Source organism: Eptatretus burgeri, chromosome 16, assembly GCF_056783735.1.
Source record: "Eptatretus burgeri isolate ZD-2024b chromosome 16, Ebu_testis_v1, whole genome shotgun sequence".
Taxonomy (NCBI): Eukaryota; Metazoa; Chordata; class Myxini; order Myxiniformes; family Myxinidae; genus Eptatretus; species Eptatretus burgeri.
This window is the reverse complement of record NC_140976.1, coordinates 5,607,543-5,621,970: the sequence shown is the minus strand read 5'-3', so window position 1 is coordinate 5,621,970 and position 14,428 is coordinate 5,607,543. Positions and strand designations below refer to the sequence as shown.

Genomic DNA, 14,428 nt, shown 5'->3' with positions numbered 1-14,428 from the left:
TTATATTGAACACCTTCAGGAGAGACCTGGAGTATCAAACAATGTCCAAATTGGACAAATGAACGCTGTGAGCAGTCGGAATTGCTGCTGAGGTCAATTCTCTACAGTTTACATTTTGAAATTTGGCTCAGGTTAAGAGATTCTCGAGGTTATTCCATGTGCGGAAATGAAATAAAGCCAAGAACACTGGCGTCTCCGGGCGTTTGTAAGCATTGTGATGCATCCAGTGATTTGTTGGTATGATGATAAGGCATTCCATGATACGAGTGAGGAAAGTGCAAAATAAAAACTATTGTTAAGAAACCGTTGTGGCCTGTTCCAAGTCAAGGTAGTGAGCAGGCCAAAAATAAATGGCGAATTAAGACCCCAGCAAGGGACAGAAAAGTGACCACGGATGATGCCTTGTTAAAGGGTAATTAAATAAGGCTGTTAATTGTCTTCACAAGGTGTGTTTAAATTAGCCCAAACACCCAATTTTCATTCATGCACTTCCTTGGAGTTTTCTTAATGTGCATGCAATGTTTCAGGCTGTTAGGTTTTATAGTTTGGGAGTTATGAAGGACGGACACACACACACACACACACACACACACACACACACACACACACACACACACACACACACACACACACACACACACACACACACACACACACACACACACACACACACACACACACACACACACACACACACACACACACACACACACACACACTATATGTGTCTATTTCAAAGATATTCGATAATATGAGTGAGGAAAGTGAAGAAAAAAAAAAAACTTTATTGTTAAGAAATCGTTGCGGCCTGTTCCAAGTCAAGGTGTGGTTGAGCAGGCCAAAAAAGATGGCAGCTTCAGACCCCAGTGAGGGAACCCAGGATACGCCTTCAGACCCCAGAGAGTGAGGTGACCGAGCAGCACCTGATGAAGGATTTAATTCAATAAGGCTCTTAATTATCTTCAAAAAGGGTGTTTTAATTAACCCAAACACCCAATTTTCACTCTTGCACTTCCTTGGAGTTTTCTTAGGATGCATACAAAGTTTCAGGTTGCTTGGTTTTACAGTTTTGGAGCTATGAATGACACAGACACACAGACACACAGACACACAGACACACAGACACACAGACACACAGAGACACACAGACTTGACATTTATTAGTGCAGACTATTTTTAGGTCGCAATGCTAAATGGAGGTTTTCCTTTAATCAAATGATCGCCTTGCACTGCAAACTTTGTTTTCAGGCTTTCAGTACAGGCTGTTGTTATCAACAACACTGACATGGTTTGTTCAACTTTGTGATAATCCTCAGGTTGTATCTTAACGCACTGTTAAACAAACAGCGATTCCATTTTGTATTTATACGTTTTAGATGGTATATTGTTTGGTATCACGCTCTTGGCCTGGTTGAATGTCTAGCTTTGCCTGCGTGCGCAGCTTTTCAAATGCAGCATGGGAAGCGGCCACCAGAAACAGGAGACAGACAAACGCACGGACAGATACCATGGTTCACATTATATTGTTATGGTGCACCGGCCGACACGGTTGTCTGGTTTGAATCCGGTGAGTCACTTAGCGACCACGTCAGCCCCACGGTGCAGGGATTTCCTGTCAGATCCTGTACCCAATGTCGCATAACCATATAGATTGAAATCTCTGCGGCGGGTGAGCGACAAGCCGAGGCAATCACCGGACAGATCTTACCTTTTAGCCGAGCAACCGATGGTCCGCGTGATGCCGGTACTTCAGCAGTACAAGACTGTGACCAATCTCTATCTCAGTGAGATTTCCCCAGAGCCACCAGATGAAACCGTCACAAGCAAGCAGGGTGAGCCAAAGACCAAGTCAAATTAATCAAGTGTATTGTGGTGTAAAATAAAGGCACATATGTACAACAACGATTGCAATCATAAATTCCCCATTGTTAACCCTACCGATACATGCTGACGATTAACAGTCCAAGCATCTGAAAGGGAATGTTAATTAATCTATGTATTAGGCCTCAGACACACATGACAGAGGACACAGGTCACTACATGATAAGCAGAGGATGCTAAGCTCAAACCAAATATTGTTGATTTGGCAGGAGGATTGTCCAACTCCGAGCGAGCTCCGAAGGCTGCTTGGCGCAATTGGACCTGACCCCTTATAAAGGGAGGAGGAGGAGCAGAAGAAGAAGAAGAAGAAGAAGATTAACCATTTATTAACCCTTAGGAACCATAACCGCAACAATATAATAGATCGTAGAATGGATTTGGACTTTTTGTCCCAAGCATCAGGGAGACAGGTGGGTCCAAATGGGAACACCAAACAGGCAAATCCAACTACCCAAGCAACAGAGTTGGTAGCATCAGGTTTATCATTCAGGACAAGTCAGTGACAGTTTGTAAACAAAAGTCCACGTCATGTTAGAACAAATTGGCTTCATGATTGTGCTGTAGATCAGGGCAGCCAGTCTTCCGGCGTGTGGTTCATACTGTGCTCTCGTCACACATCATAGAATGCTTGACATGATCACTATTTATCACTTCGTGAAACACTTAAAGGGTGATCTTTTCATGACGTAAACAAAACTGGTATAAATGGTCAGTCCCTCCTCCCCCATTCTGATACACCCTGTCACATGAGTCCAAGACCTTTCCACAAGGTAAGGTGGACCGGCTTTTTATAAAGTTGGCGCAAGGACTCATTCAAACAGCTTCGCCTCCTTCACAACCTCGATCAGCACTTTAACACGACTGGATCAGTCCTGACACGGAGGACATGCATGAGGCATAACATCGAGGTCGAGACGGTTGTACAAAACATGCACAAATCTAGAAACGAATACGATCATTGGACGGCAGTGTAAGCAAGTTGCATTTAATCGACAACTCAGCAGAGGCAGAGGCCAATCCTACGTTTAACCAAACATTAATAAGTACATCGTTGTGTGACACGAAAAAACAAAAAGAGGAAAAAATAACTAGGGTTTGTTGTTTTTTGTATGAGTGATGCAAAAGGGGGGCTGAGCACGATAGCTCAGGAGTATATTCACCTTTGAGTTCTCTCGTCTGGGTTTGAGTCACGACCACACCATAAATTGTTGGACCGGGGGTTCACAAACACTGAGTTACATCATCAATGAGTGCGCAGACCCTCAGATGTACGTCAAGCTGGTGACCCGTGTGCCACATCATCGGTAGCTCATGGACATCAAAAATTCCATGGAGTCCTTTGCTAAGAGTCGTTGAATTGTCGGCGGTACCCTGACTACTACTGGGAAGGAGATGGCAAACAACCCAGTGTAACCCTTACCAAGACGCTACTTCAGCAGCACAGAGCTTCACTGGGGAAGACGACCAGAGAAGAACAGATGTGGAAGGCTTCTTTGAGGACACCGCAAGGAATGTAAAAATGTCTGCTGTACAAAAGGCATCCGAAGCAACGGGCGTGAAATAGCATTAGGATTTCGATTTTGTCTCACATTTTATGCAGAATCCAGAAAAGCGTGTTCAGAGTAACAATACTTGGTGGACCTTCAAAACCCTTTTTGTCACTCAACAGTGTACCAGCCTGGAAATAGAGCATCGGTTCCTGTGGACGATGGAGGAGGAACACGATGGTGAACACCCCAAGGTAATGCAACAATAGGTTGCCAGGTGCAAGGCAGCCTGTCCACTATGCACTACAGGCAACAGCTTCTGTAAACCAAATGGGCACACGTCCAACATGGAACACACTTCAGTGACGCCGGAGCTCAACAGTGGCTCGAGATTGGTGAAATATTCATGAAAAGTGCCACAACCACACCACCTCTCATCGCCGCAGCGAACATGACGTTTAACCATTTTCTCATCCATCCACTATTTGTACTCATCTGGGACACTTAATTTTGAGAGCTTTCTCACTGTTTAAGGCTTGGAGTCTAAAATATATGATGAGATCGATTTGAGCTGATGTGAGCATCGACCAATCAGAGGCATTGTCCCTTTGATCATTGTTGACCTGTCCAATGCGTTTCATATAAATGGCCTGCTGCTGTCTGCTTGAGGAAAACACTTAGCTCATCATTTCATAGTCATAACCCTCTCTCTCTGACACTTCAAGGAACTTCAAGTATCACCCTTCCCCCTTTACTCCAAACCTGAAGCCCTACCTTTTACAATGTCCTTCTAACCAGAGCCAGTAAATTCGTTGTGGGTCTCACCTGGGCTTGTCTCAGACTTTAAGAGTCCTCACGGGTTGGTTCACACACTGCGTCCTGAAGAATGGCACGACTCCACTCTCATGAGGCTGGATGGGCAAGAATACAAAGGCAGACAGGGTCATTAGACTTCAACACTTTAAAAGCACAGACACACCTGTACCGTCAATGTTAAAAACAGCAATTTTAAACCAAAGTCTGAAAAACAAGGCACATACTCAGTGATGCGGCATCCTCATAACTAATAACAGATACACACACACGCGTCCCTTCCCTCCTTCTCTTTACGACTATCTCCTGCAAATCTCACTTTCTCTTCTTACCCCAATCCTCCAACACTCCCATCAACCTTCCGAATTCTCCCTCCTATCATCCTCCCTCTTCATGTATTACATGTAGAGCAACTCTCGCGTCCACCCCGTGTCCTACAACCACCAACATTGTTCAACGAGTACCTAATAACTCGAAGGCCCACATGTGACTCCAATCACCCAGGTACGTCCCAACAGTTCCATGGCAAGGGAGTCTCGGTGTGATGAGGGGTTACCTAGTTATCACATCAGTCCTCCCATCCCCCCAAACCACCACCATGATGGTAAATATTTTACCACCTTCCTTGTGGATCCTAAAATTCCTCCTTTTACTCAATTAGAATCACCATCGACCAACTTCTGGTCCATCACTGTTGTATCACGTCATTGTTAAACTGTTCGAGCCTAATGGTGAACAAGCGAGCTGATGAACCACAAACAAGCTTGCATGTTACTCTTTCCTCTTACATTCCACATTATTCCTGAATTTAATTATCATTTATTTAACAGATTTATGTAAGAACATTCGAAATCCGATTTTAAAATATCCTTCATTCCATTAGTTATTGCTAAGTAGGGGACTATATTGTCACCTTAATGTACCGCAGATGTTTGTTTCGATTGCATCAACCTTCGTTGTGTGAGTGACGGGTCGTTGTGCATTTGAGAACTTTGTGTGAGTTCGGAGCCGTTTCCTCTTGGTGCTGTTCGTTTTGCACTCCACATGACATGAAAGTATGTGCCAAAGGATTTCTTATGAGGCACAAAGATACCGAGTTGGATGTTAAAATGGCAAAAAAAAAAAAGTGAAAATCAGAAAATGAAGGAGGAGAACAAGAAATAGAGAGAGGGGAGTGAGGGAGTTGGAAGTTAAGTATTTCCAGATGGCACAGCGAAGGGAACTGAACTAAGAATCAAACAAACAAAGGGCGGCGAGACGGCTCGACCCAGCGAGAACTCTCCTCGACTCCCCCTGCAACTTCAACTCGATACCCTTCCTTAAAATACCCACTACTCCCCCTTCAACATCAACTCGATACCCTTCCTTAAAATACCCACAACTCCCCCTCCAACTTCAACTCGATACCCTTCCTTAAAATACCCACTACTCCCTCTCCAACTTCAACTCGATACCCTTCCTTAAAATACCCACAACTCCCCCTCCAACATCGATATCCTTCCTTAAATTACCCACTACTCCCCCTGAAACTTCAACTCGATACCCTTCCTTAAAATACCCACTACTCCCCCTTCAACATCAACTCGATACCCTTCCTTAAAATACCCACTACTCCCCCTTCAACATCAACTCGATACCCTTCTTTAAAATACCCACAACTCCCCCTCCAACTTCAACTCGATACCCTTCCTTAAAATACCCACGACTCCACCTTCAACATCAACTCGATACCTTTCCTTAAAATACCCACAACTCCCCCTCCAACTCGATACCCTTCCTTAAAATACCCACTACTCCCCCTTCAACATCAACTCGATACCCTTCCTTAAAATCCCCACAACTTCACCTTCAACATCAACTCGATACCCTTCCTTAAAATACCCACAACTCCCCCTCCAACTCGATACCCTTCCTTAAAACACCCACAACCCACAATACCCCCTCCAACTTCAACTCGATACCCTTCCTTAAAATACCCACTACTCCCCCTTCAACATCGATATCCTTCCTTAAATTACCCACTACTCCCCCTGCAACTTCAACTCGATACCCTTCCTTAAATTACCCACTACTCCCCCTGCAACTTCAACTCGATACCCTTCCTTAAAATACCCACTACTCCCCCTTCAACATCAACTCGATACCCTTCCTAAAAATACCCTCTCCTCCCCCTTCAACTTCCATGAAAACTAAATACCTTCCATGAAATCCCCTCTACTCCCACTCCAAGTTCAAGCTGATACCCTTCCTTGAAAAGCCCTTTACTCTGACTCCAACTTTATTGAAATACCCTTCCTTAAAATACCTTCAACTCCCCCTCCAACTTCAACGAAATACCTTTCCTTAAATACCTTTGACTCCACCTCCAACTTCAAGTTGATACCCTTCTTTAAAATGCCCTCTACTCAGACTCCAACTTTATTGAAATACCCTTCCTTAAATGCCCTCTACTCCAACTCCAACTTTATTGAAATACCTCCCATAAATACCATATACTCCCACTTTAACTAAACACCTTTTCTTAAATACCCACTACTCCCCCCTTAATATCAACTCGATACCTTTCCTGAAAATACCCTCAACTCCCCCTTCAACATCAACTCGATACCCTTCCAAAAAAACCCCTCTCCTCCCCCTTCAACTTTAACAAATTACTGAATTTCCCTGAAATACCCTCTACTCCCACTCCAAGTTCAAGTCGATACCCTTCCTTAAAATACCCTCCCTCCCCCTTCAACTTTAACTAAATACCTTCCCTGAAATACCCTCTAATCCACCTCCAACTTCAAGTTGATACCCTTCCTTAAAATTCCCTCTACTCTTACTCCAACTTTATTGAAATACAGTACCTCCCATAAATACCATCTACTCACACTTTAACGAAATACGTTTTCTTAAATACCCACTACTTTCCCTTCAACATCAACTCGATACCCTTCCTTACAATAAATACCCTCTACTTCCCCTTCAACATCACTCGATACCCTTCCTAAAAATACCCTCTCCTCCCCCTTCAACTTTAACAAATTACTTTCCCTGAAATACCATCTACTCCCACTCCAAGTTCAAGTTGATACCCTTCCTTGAAATGCCCTCGACTCTGACTCCAACTTTATTGAAATACCCTTCCTTAAAATACCCTCAACTCCCCCTCCAACTTCAATGAAATACCTTTCTTTAATACCCTCTACTCCACCACCAACTTCAAGTTGATACCCTTCCTTAAAATGCCCTCCACTCCGACTCCAACTTTATTGAAATACCTCCCATAAATACCCTCTACTCCCACTTTAACTAAATATCTTTTCTTAAATACCCACTACTCGCCCTCCAACTTAAAATAAATATCTTCCCTTAAATATACCTTCCCTGAAAAACCCTCTTAAACTCCGTCCTCCAAATGAAATGAAATCTTCTTCTTCTTCTTCTTTCGGCTGCTCCCGTTAGGGGTCGCCACAGCGGATCATCCGTATGATCCGCATAGTGATTTGGCACACGTTTTACGCCGGATGCCCTTCCTGACGCAACCCTGGTCGCCTCTTACGACACAGGGATATGGTACACCTATTTTAACCGGGGTATACACCGGCCCAGTACACTGGTACTCACTTCGCCGACCTCGGAAGGATGACAGGCTGAGTCAACCCCTGGTGTATTAATTCAGTGGCCCAACGGGGCTTGAACTCAGGACCTTTGGATCTCAAGCCGCTGCCCTAACCACTATGCCAACACCAGGCTCTCCAAATGAAATGAAATACCTTCAGTTAAATACTATATTCTCCCCCTCCATCTTAAAGTTTATACCCTTCCTTAAAATACCCTCTACTCCCACTCCACCTTTAACCAAATACCTTCCCTTAAATACCCTCTAATCCTCCTCCAACTATAAATAAATTCCTTCCCTTAAATACCCTCTAATCCTCCTCCAACTATAGCTAAATTCCTTCCCTTAAATATCCTCCAATCGACCTCCAACTTAAACTAAATATCTTCCCTTAAATATCCTCTACTCCCCCCCCCCAACTTTAACCTAGTACCTTCTGTTAAATACCCTCTACTCCCACTCCACCTTCCCTTAAATACCCTCAAATCCTCCTCCAACTTAAACTAAATAGCTTCCCTTAAATACCCTCTACTCCCACTCCACCTTTAACTAGATACCTTCCATTAAATACCCTCTACTCCCACTCCACCTTTAACTAGATACCTTCCCTTAAATACCCTCAAATCCTCCTCCAACTTGAACTAAATAGCTTCCCTTAAATACCCTCTTCTCCCCCTCCAACTCCAACTAAATTCCTTCCCTTAAAGGTCCCACGACACCCAAAAGTTTCTGGTTATTTATTAATTAACTTGACCTTCCGAGTGAAGAAATCACCCATGTTTTTTATTTATTTATCAAAAATGGGATAATTAGACCAATATTTCGATTATTTATTGTGCTTTTCACAACTTGCCATGCCCCGCCCCTTAAAAAAGTTGACTTCAGCAAACCGCAGCGTTGACGTCACATGCAGAAACTCGCACAGAGTGGATTGACTCGAGATCTCTAGAGTCTAGACTAGTCCGATAAATCCGTCGTCCGTCCGACTAGGCCGATAAATCTGACGTGCTGTAGCTTTTATTTATTATTCTCTTTTCTTCATAGTTTTCTACTGGTGCTACATGACGACAGTAGGAATAAAATAAATAAAAATGCAACAGAACGTCAGATTTATCGGACTACTCGAGACAATTGTGTCGCAAGGTGTGTTCTGCACACAAGTTTTCATCGTATCCGGACAGCGAGATTGCTTCGTTTTATGCGCGGAGAGATACGGCCGATGACATGCGCTGGCCTTGTTTGTGATTAATTTGCCGTGGTGGAACATGTCTGCTGCGCTGCGCTGCTCACGTCACCTCACAAAAATATTTCTGATATCGAGCATTATGCAAGTCGAATTTACATTATTGAATTACGAATAGTATGTAGTCTAACCAGTTGTTATTGCCAAGTCCTCCTTCGATGTCCTCACGATCATCATGAACGCTGGAATTTCATCGCCAGTTTCCTCTGCTTGTCCTGCTTCGGGATCGAACTGGTAAGGCCGTATTTCATTTCCAGCTGCCTGAACTTCACCTCCCGCGACTACGTTATCCGACAATTCTCCATGTGATTCAGACCAAAATCCTTCATTTCTCCCACACTCACTGTCGTTACCAGACAAATCAAAGTCCATGTCATCCATTACTCAAAAGCAAATGTTTAATTTTTTTTTAAAGCAGAAATAAACGAAGCGATTGAGTCACTCAATCGAATGTGGAAACACACAGAAAGCCAATAGAATCACGTAGACCACCAACCCGAGTAATTTACGTGCAGCCTTTGTCATCCTGCAGTTGACGTCATGTGGGTTACGCCCCTTTCAGTAGAATTTTTAGGGGCATTCCCGAAGAGGTTTGTTTTTTTATTTTACATTTTACAGAACGCGTATTGTGAAAAAAACATTGTCAGATCTGAAATCACGATGAAACACTCCTATAGGACATATATATATATATATATATATATATATATATATATATATATATATATATATATATATATATATATATATATATATATAATGAAATTTCAGTACTTTTGGGTGTCATGGGACCTTAAAATACCCTCGACTCCCCTCCAACTTCATCTAAATACCCTCTACTCCCCCTCCAATTTTATCTAAATACCCTCTACTCCCCTCCAACTTCATCTAAATACCCTCTACTCCCCTCCAACTTCATCTAATTCCCCTCTACTCCCCTCCAATTTTATCTAAATACCCTCTACTCCCCTCCAACTTCATCTAAATACCCTCTACTCCCCTCCAACTTCATCTAAATACCCTCTACTCCCCTCCAACTTCATCTAAATACCCTCTACTCCCCCTCCAATTTTATCTAAATACCCTCTACTCCCCCTCCAATTTTATCTAAATACCCTCTACTCCCCCTCCAATTTTAACGAAATGCCTCTCTTATATACTTTATGTATACCTCTTTTATATACTCCTGCTTCAACTTTAACTGAATATCCTTCAATCCCACCCCAACTTCAACGAAATATTTTCCATCAAATTCCCTTTACTCCCCCTCCAATTTGAACTGAATACCTTGTCTGAAATACCCCCCCCCATCCACCAATTCATAAACCAATTACCCTTCCCTTCACCCCCATCCACCAATTCATAAACCAATTACCCTTCCCTTCACCCCCATTCACCAATTCATAAACCAAATACCCTTCCCTTCACCCCCCATCCACCAATTCATAAACCAATTACCCTTCCCTTCACCCCCCATTCACCAATTCATAAACCAATTACCCTTCCCTTCACCCCCCATTCACCCCCATTCACCAATTCATAAACCAATTACCCTTCCCTTCACCCCTCCCCCCATTCACCAATTCATAAACCAATTACCCTTCCCTTCACCCCCATCCACCAATTCATAAACCAATTACCCTTCCCTTCACCCCCCATTCACCAATTCATAAACCAATTACCCTTCCCTTCACCCCCATCCACCAATTCATAAACCAATTACACTTCCCTTCACCCCCACCCCATCCACCAATTCATAAACCAATTACCCTTCCTTTCACCCCCCCATTCACAAATTCATAAACCAATTACCCTTCCCTTCACCCCTCCCCCATTCACCAATTCATAAACCAATTACCCTTCCCTTCACCCCCCATCCACCAATTCATAAACCAATTACCCTTCCCTTCACCCCCCATTCACCAATTACCCTTCCCTTCACCCCCCATCCACCAATTCATAAACAAATTACCCTTCCCTTCACCCCCCATTCACCAATTCATAAACCAATTACCCTTCCCTTCAACCCCCATCCACCAATTCATAAACCAATTACCCTTCCCTTCACCCCCCCCATCCACCAATTCATAAACCAAATACCCTTCCCTTCACCCCCCATTCACCAATTCATAAACCAATTACCCTTCCCTTCACCCCCCCATCCACCAATTCATAAACCAATTACCCTTCCCTTCACCCCCCCATCCACCAATTCATAAACCAAATACCCTTCCCTTCACCCCCCATTCACCAATTCATAAACCAATTACCCTTCCCCTCACCCCCATCCACCAATTCATAAACCAATTACCCTTCCCTTCACCCCCCATTCACCAATTCATAAACCAATTCCCCTTCCCTTCACCCCCCATCCAAGTTTAAGTACCCCCAAACCCTTTTACATCGCCAACCGCGCTCAATGTTTCACAAACCCCCCACTGCATGAAGCCACTCTCTTCCCTACTCGAACACTCTCGAAATCAGATAAACTCCTGAACTCCCTGTCCTGACTTTAACAAAATATCCCTTTACATCCCTCACCTCCAAAATCACCTCAACTTTTTTGGAAGGAAAACTCGTCCCTCCTCGTCCCTCCTCGCCCCTCCTCTCAATAAAGAAAAATAAAAATTCCAACCGCCTTCTCCCAATCCCTCAAAAATGACCCAACATTTTATAACCCACATGTTCCCCTGCCCCTCCTCCTCCCTCCGTCCTCCTCCCCACTCCACAACCCAACCCCTCAGACTCAACCCCACGTGTAACGGACTGATCGAGACGCGACGTCACCCTCCTCCCGCCAGTCCCTGTTCTGTTCATTAAACTACGGTCTTCTTCTTCTTCTTCCGCAATGTGTGTGGAGTTCTTCTTCTTCTTCTTTTTCCTCAATGTGTGTGGCGTTCTCCTTCTTCTTCTTCCTCCTCACAATCCGTTTACACATTTTTGCAGATGGTGGTTAATGTTGGATCGTCACCGAGTCCAAGCCAAGTAAATAAGAGCACCGCGTGCAAATCGAACACTCCGTTACACCCGAGTCACTCCTGTCGGACTTCACAACGCCACAATAATGGCTCACGTACACGAGCAGATGGACAAAATGTGACAAAGACAAACCAGCATGGAACTCATCTTTGTGTAGGAAGATGTCTGTTGGCTTTACGTTGGAATTACAACGAACCGTCCATCGTGACGTCACGCGAACATCTATTGTGGCGTCACGCAAGCATCCATCGGGACGTCATGAGAACATCCATTGTGACGTCACGCAAACATCCATCTTCACGTCACGCGAACATCCATCGGGACGTCATGCAAACATGCATCGCGACGTCACGACAACATCCATCGGTATCGGTTGAATACCTGTGCACGCCGAGCTGAGAAAGGATCTGAATTGTGCAGCAAATGCTGATTTATTTGCGATAATAACATGATCAGAGATTATAAAAATGATCGATTGTGACCAAGCCAGGGGAAGAACCTCATCATTGATTGCCGTGAAGGCAAAGGACCGTGGAGGTAGAGGTATGGAACTGCGGAGGTGAAGGCACAGGAGTCTGGGGGTTGAGGAATATGACCATGGAGGTGGAGGCATAAGACCGTGGAGTTGGAGGCATAGGACTGCGGAGGTTGAGGCATTGGACCTCAAAGGTGGAGGCATAGGACCGTGGAGATGGAAGCATTGGACCTCGGAGTTGGAGGCACAGGACTGCGGAGGTGGAGGAATTTGACCTCAAAGGTGGGGGCATAGGACCGTGGAGGTGGAAGCATTGGACCTCGGAGTTGGAGGCACAGGACTGCGGAGGTGGAGGAATTTGACCTCAAAGATGGAAGAATAGGACCGCGGAGGTGGTGGCAGAGGACCGCAGAGGTAGAGGCATTGGACCTCGGAGTTGGAGGCATAGGACCGCGGAGATGGAGGCATTGGACCTTGGAGTTGGAGGCACAGGGCTGCGGAGTTGGAGGCATAGGACCACGGAGGTGGAGGCATAGGACCATGGAGTTGGAAGCACAGGGCTGCGGAGGTGGAAGCATTGGATCTCGGAGATGGAGGCATAGGATTTTGGCGGTAGAGCCAGTGTAAGTAGAGATGGAGCCAACAGAGGTGGTGGTAGAGCCTTCAGAGATACAGCCAACAGAGGTTGAGGCACAGCCTGTGGAGGTAGGAATTGGGTCTGCAGAGATAGAGCATGTGGAAATCGAGGTGGAGCCCACTGAGATAGAGCCCACTGAGATAGAGGTGGAGCCCGTGGGGGTAGTAAGAGTGACTGAGGCAGTAACAGTAAGGTAGAGGCAGAAGTAGTAGCGACAGAATCGGAGGAATCAAAGTTAAAGTTCGTGGGGTCAAAAGGGTTGGAACGAAGCTTGAACCAAAACGGTTGCGATTTGATTGAAGAAAACCCCAAGTTATAACTGACAGAGGCGACCTCGGGCGTTTTCACTGGTTAGGTTAGGTCTCGGGGAAGGACTTGGGACAGCTAGTAAAGGTAAGCATGAGGAGAAGACGAGAGGTAGCCACTAAACTGTGAAGTCCAGTGAGGCCAGGTGGCAAGGCGATGGGCCAGGTTGGCCACCTGTCCTCAGGGAAGGGATGGGGCCACCAAGGGGATAAACAGACAAGGGGTTAGTTGGAGGTAGATTAGGTAGCTCCTTATTCGACTCGTCGGTGTGTGCACCAAATTGGGAAGAATTATTGGGATTGTTATGCCATGAGCACCCATGACCTCCTCCTCCCCCCCCCCCAAAACATGCGGAGGCATCAGGCACCCTCCCCGTCGACCAACTAGCGGCATTCCAAAACTAGCTGCGTCTAAGCTGGCCGTCTTTTGCCTGGGTGCCTATCATGCTGGTGCCACACCTGCATCATGTACCGTCTGCCTACTTGCAGGCTGCCCATGCCTCTAACCATGAACAATGCCAGCCAGTAATCATGAACTGCTGGGAGGGAGAGGAAGAGGGGGGGAGGGTCATTTACATGGTGTTAAGCACAAGCTGCATTTTCCTGGATCAGAGCAATAACGGAAAATATATCCTGTAATACACACACACACACACACACACACACACACACACACACACACACACACACACACACACACACACACACACACACACACACACACACACGAATATTAACAGAAGCGAGGTTTATGGAAGAGCAAGGTAGAACTGGACAGTAGGAAAAAGGTCAAGGGAATGAAAGAGCAGGAAAAGAGAAGAGAAAGGAAGGGAGGAAACACTGAAATGAACAAGTAAGCTGGTTGGGTTTGGAAAGTTCAATGGCAGTAATAAAGATCATGGGTGAGAATTGGAGATTAAAAGAGATGCTGGTGCATTACTGGGTTGAAGACCTAGAGCTCCAGGGGAGGAAATAAATTGAATAGATTGAGGAAGTTGCTTCCC

General features: G+C 45.0%; 1 long non-coding RNA gene across 3 annotated transcripts; it reads right to left on the bottom strand.

The window, feature by feature from the left end:
* Positions 1–603: 603 nt before the first annotated feature.
* LOC147010382 (uncharacterized) lies at positions 604–13,741 on the bottom strand. Of its 3 annotated transcripts, XR_015052428.1 has the most exons (6): positions 11,570–13,741; positions 5,095–5,254; positions 4,194–4,279; positions 3,523–3,687; positions 3,302–3,404; positions 604–2,149 (listed from the first exon to the last, which is right to left on the bottom strand). It is a non-coding gene; the product is annotated as an uncharacterized LOC147010382 (long non-coding RNA). The 3 variants fall into 3 exon arrangements; XR_015052427.1 differs by having other exon boundaries at positions 3,302–3,687; XR_015052426.1 differs by lacking the exons at positions 3,302–3,404; positions 3,523–3,687 and having other exon boundaries at positions 11,570–11,725.
* Positions 13,742–14,428: the final 687 nt, after the last annotated feature.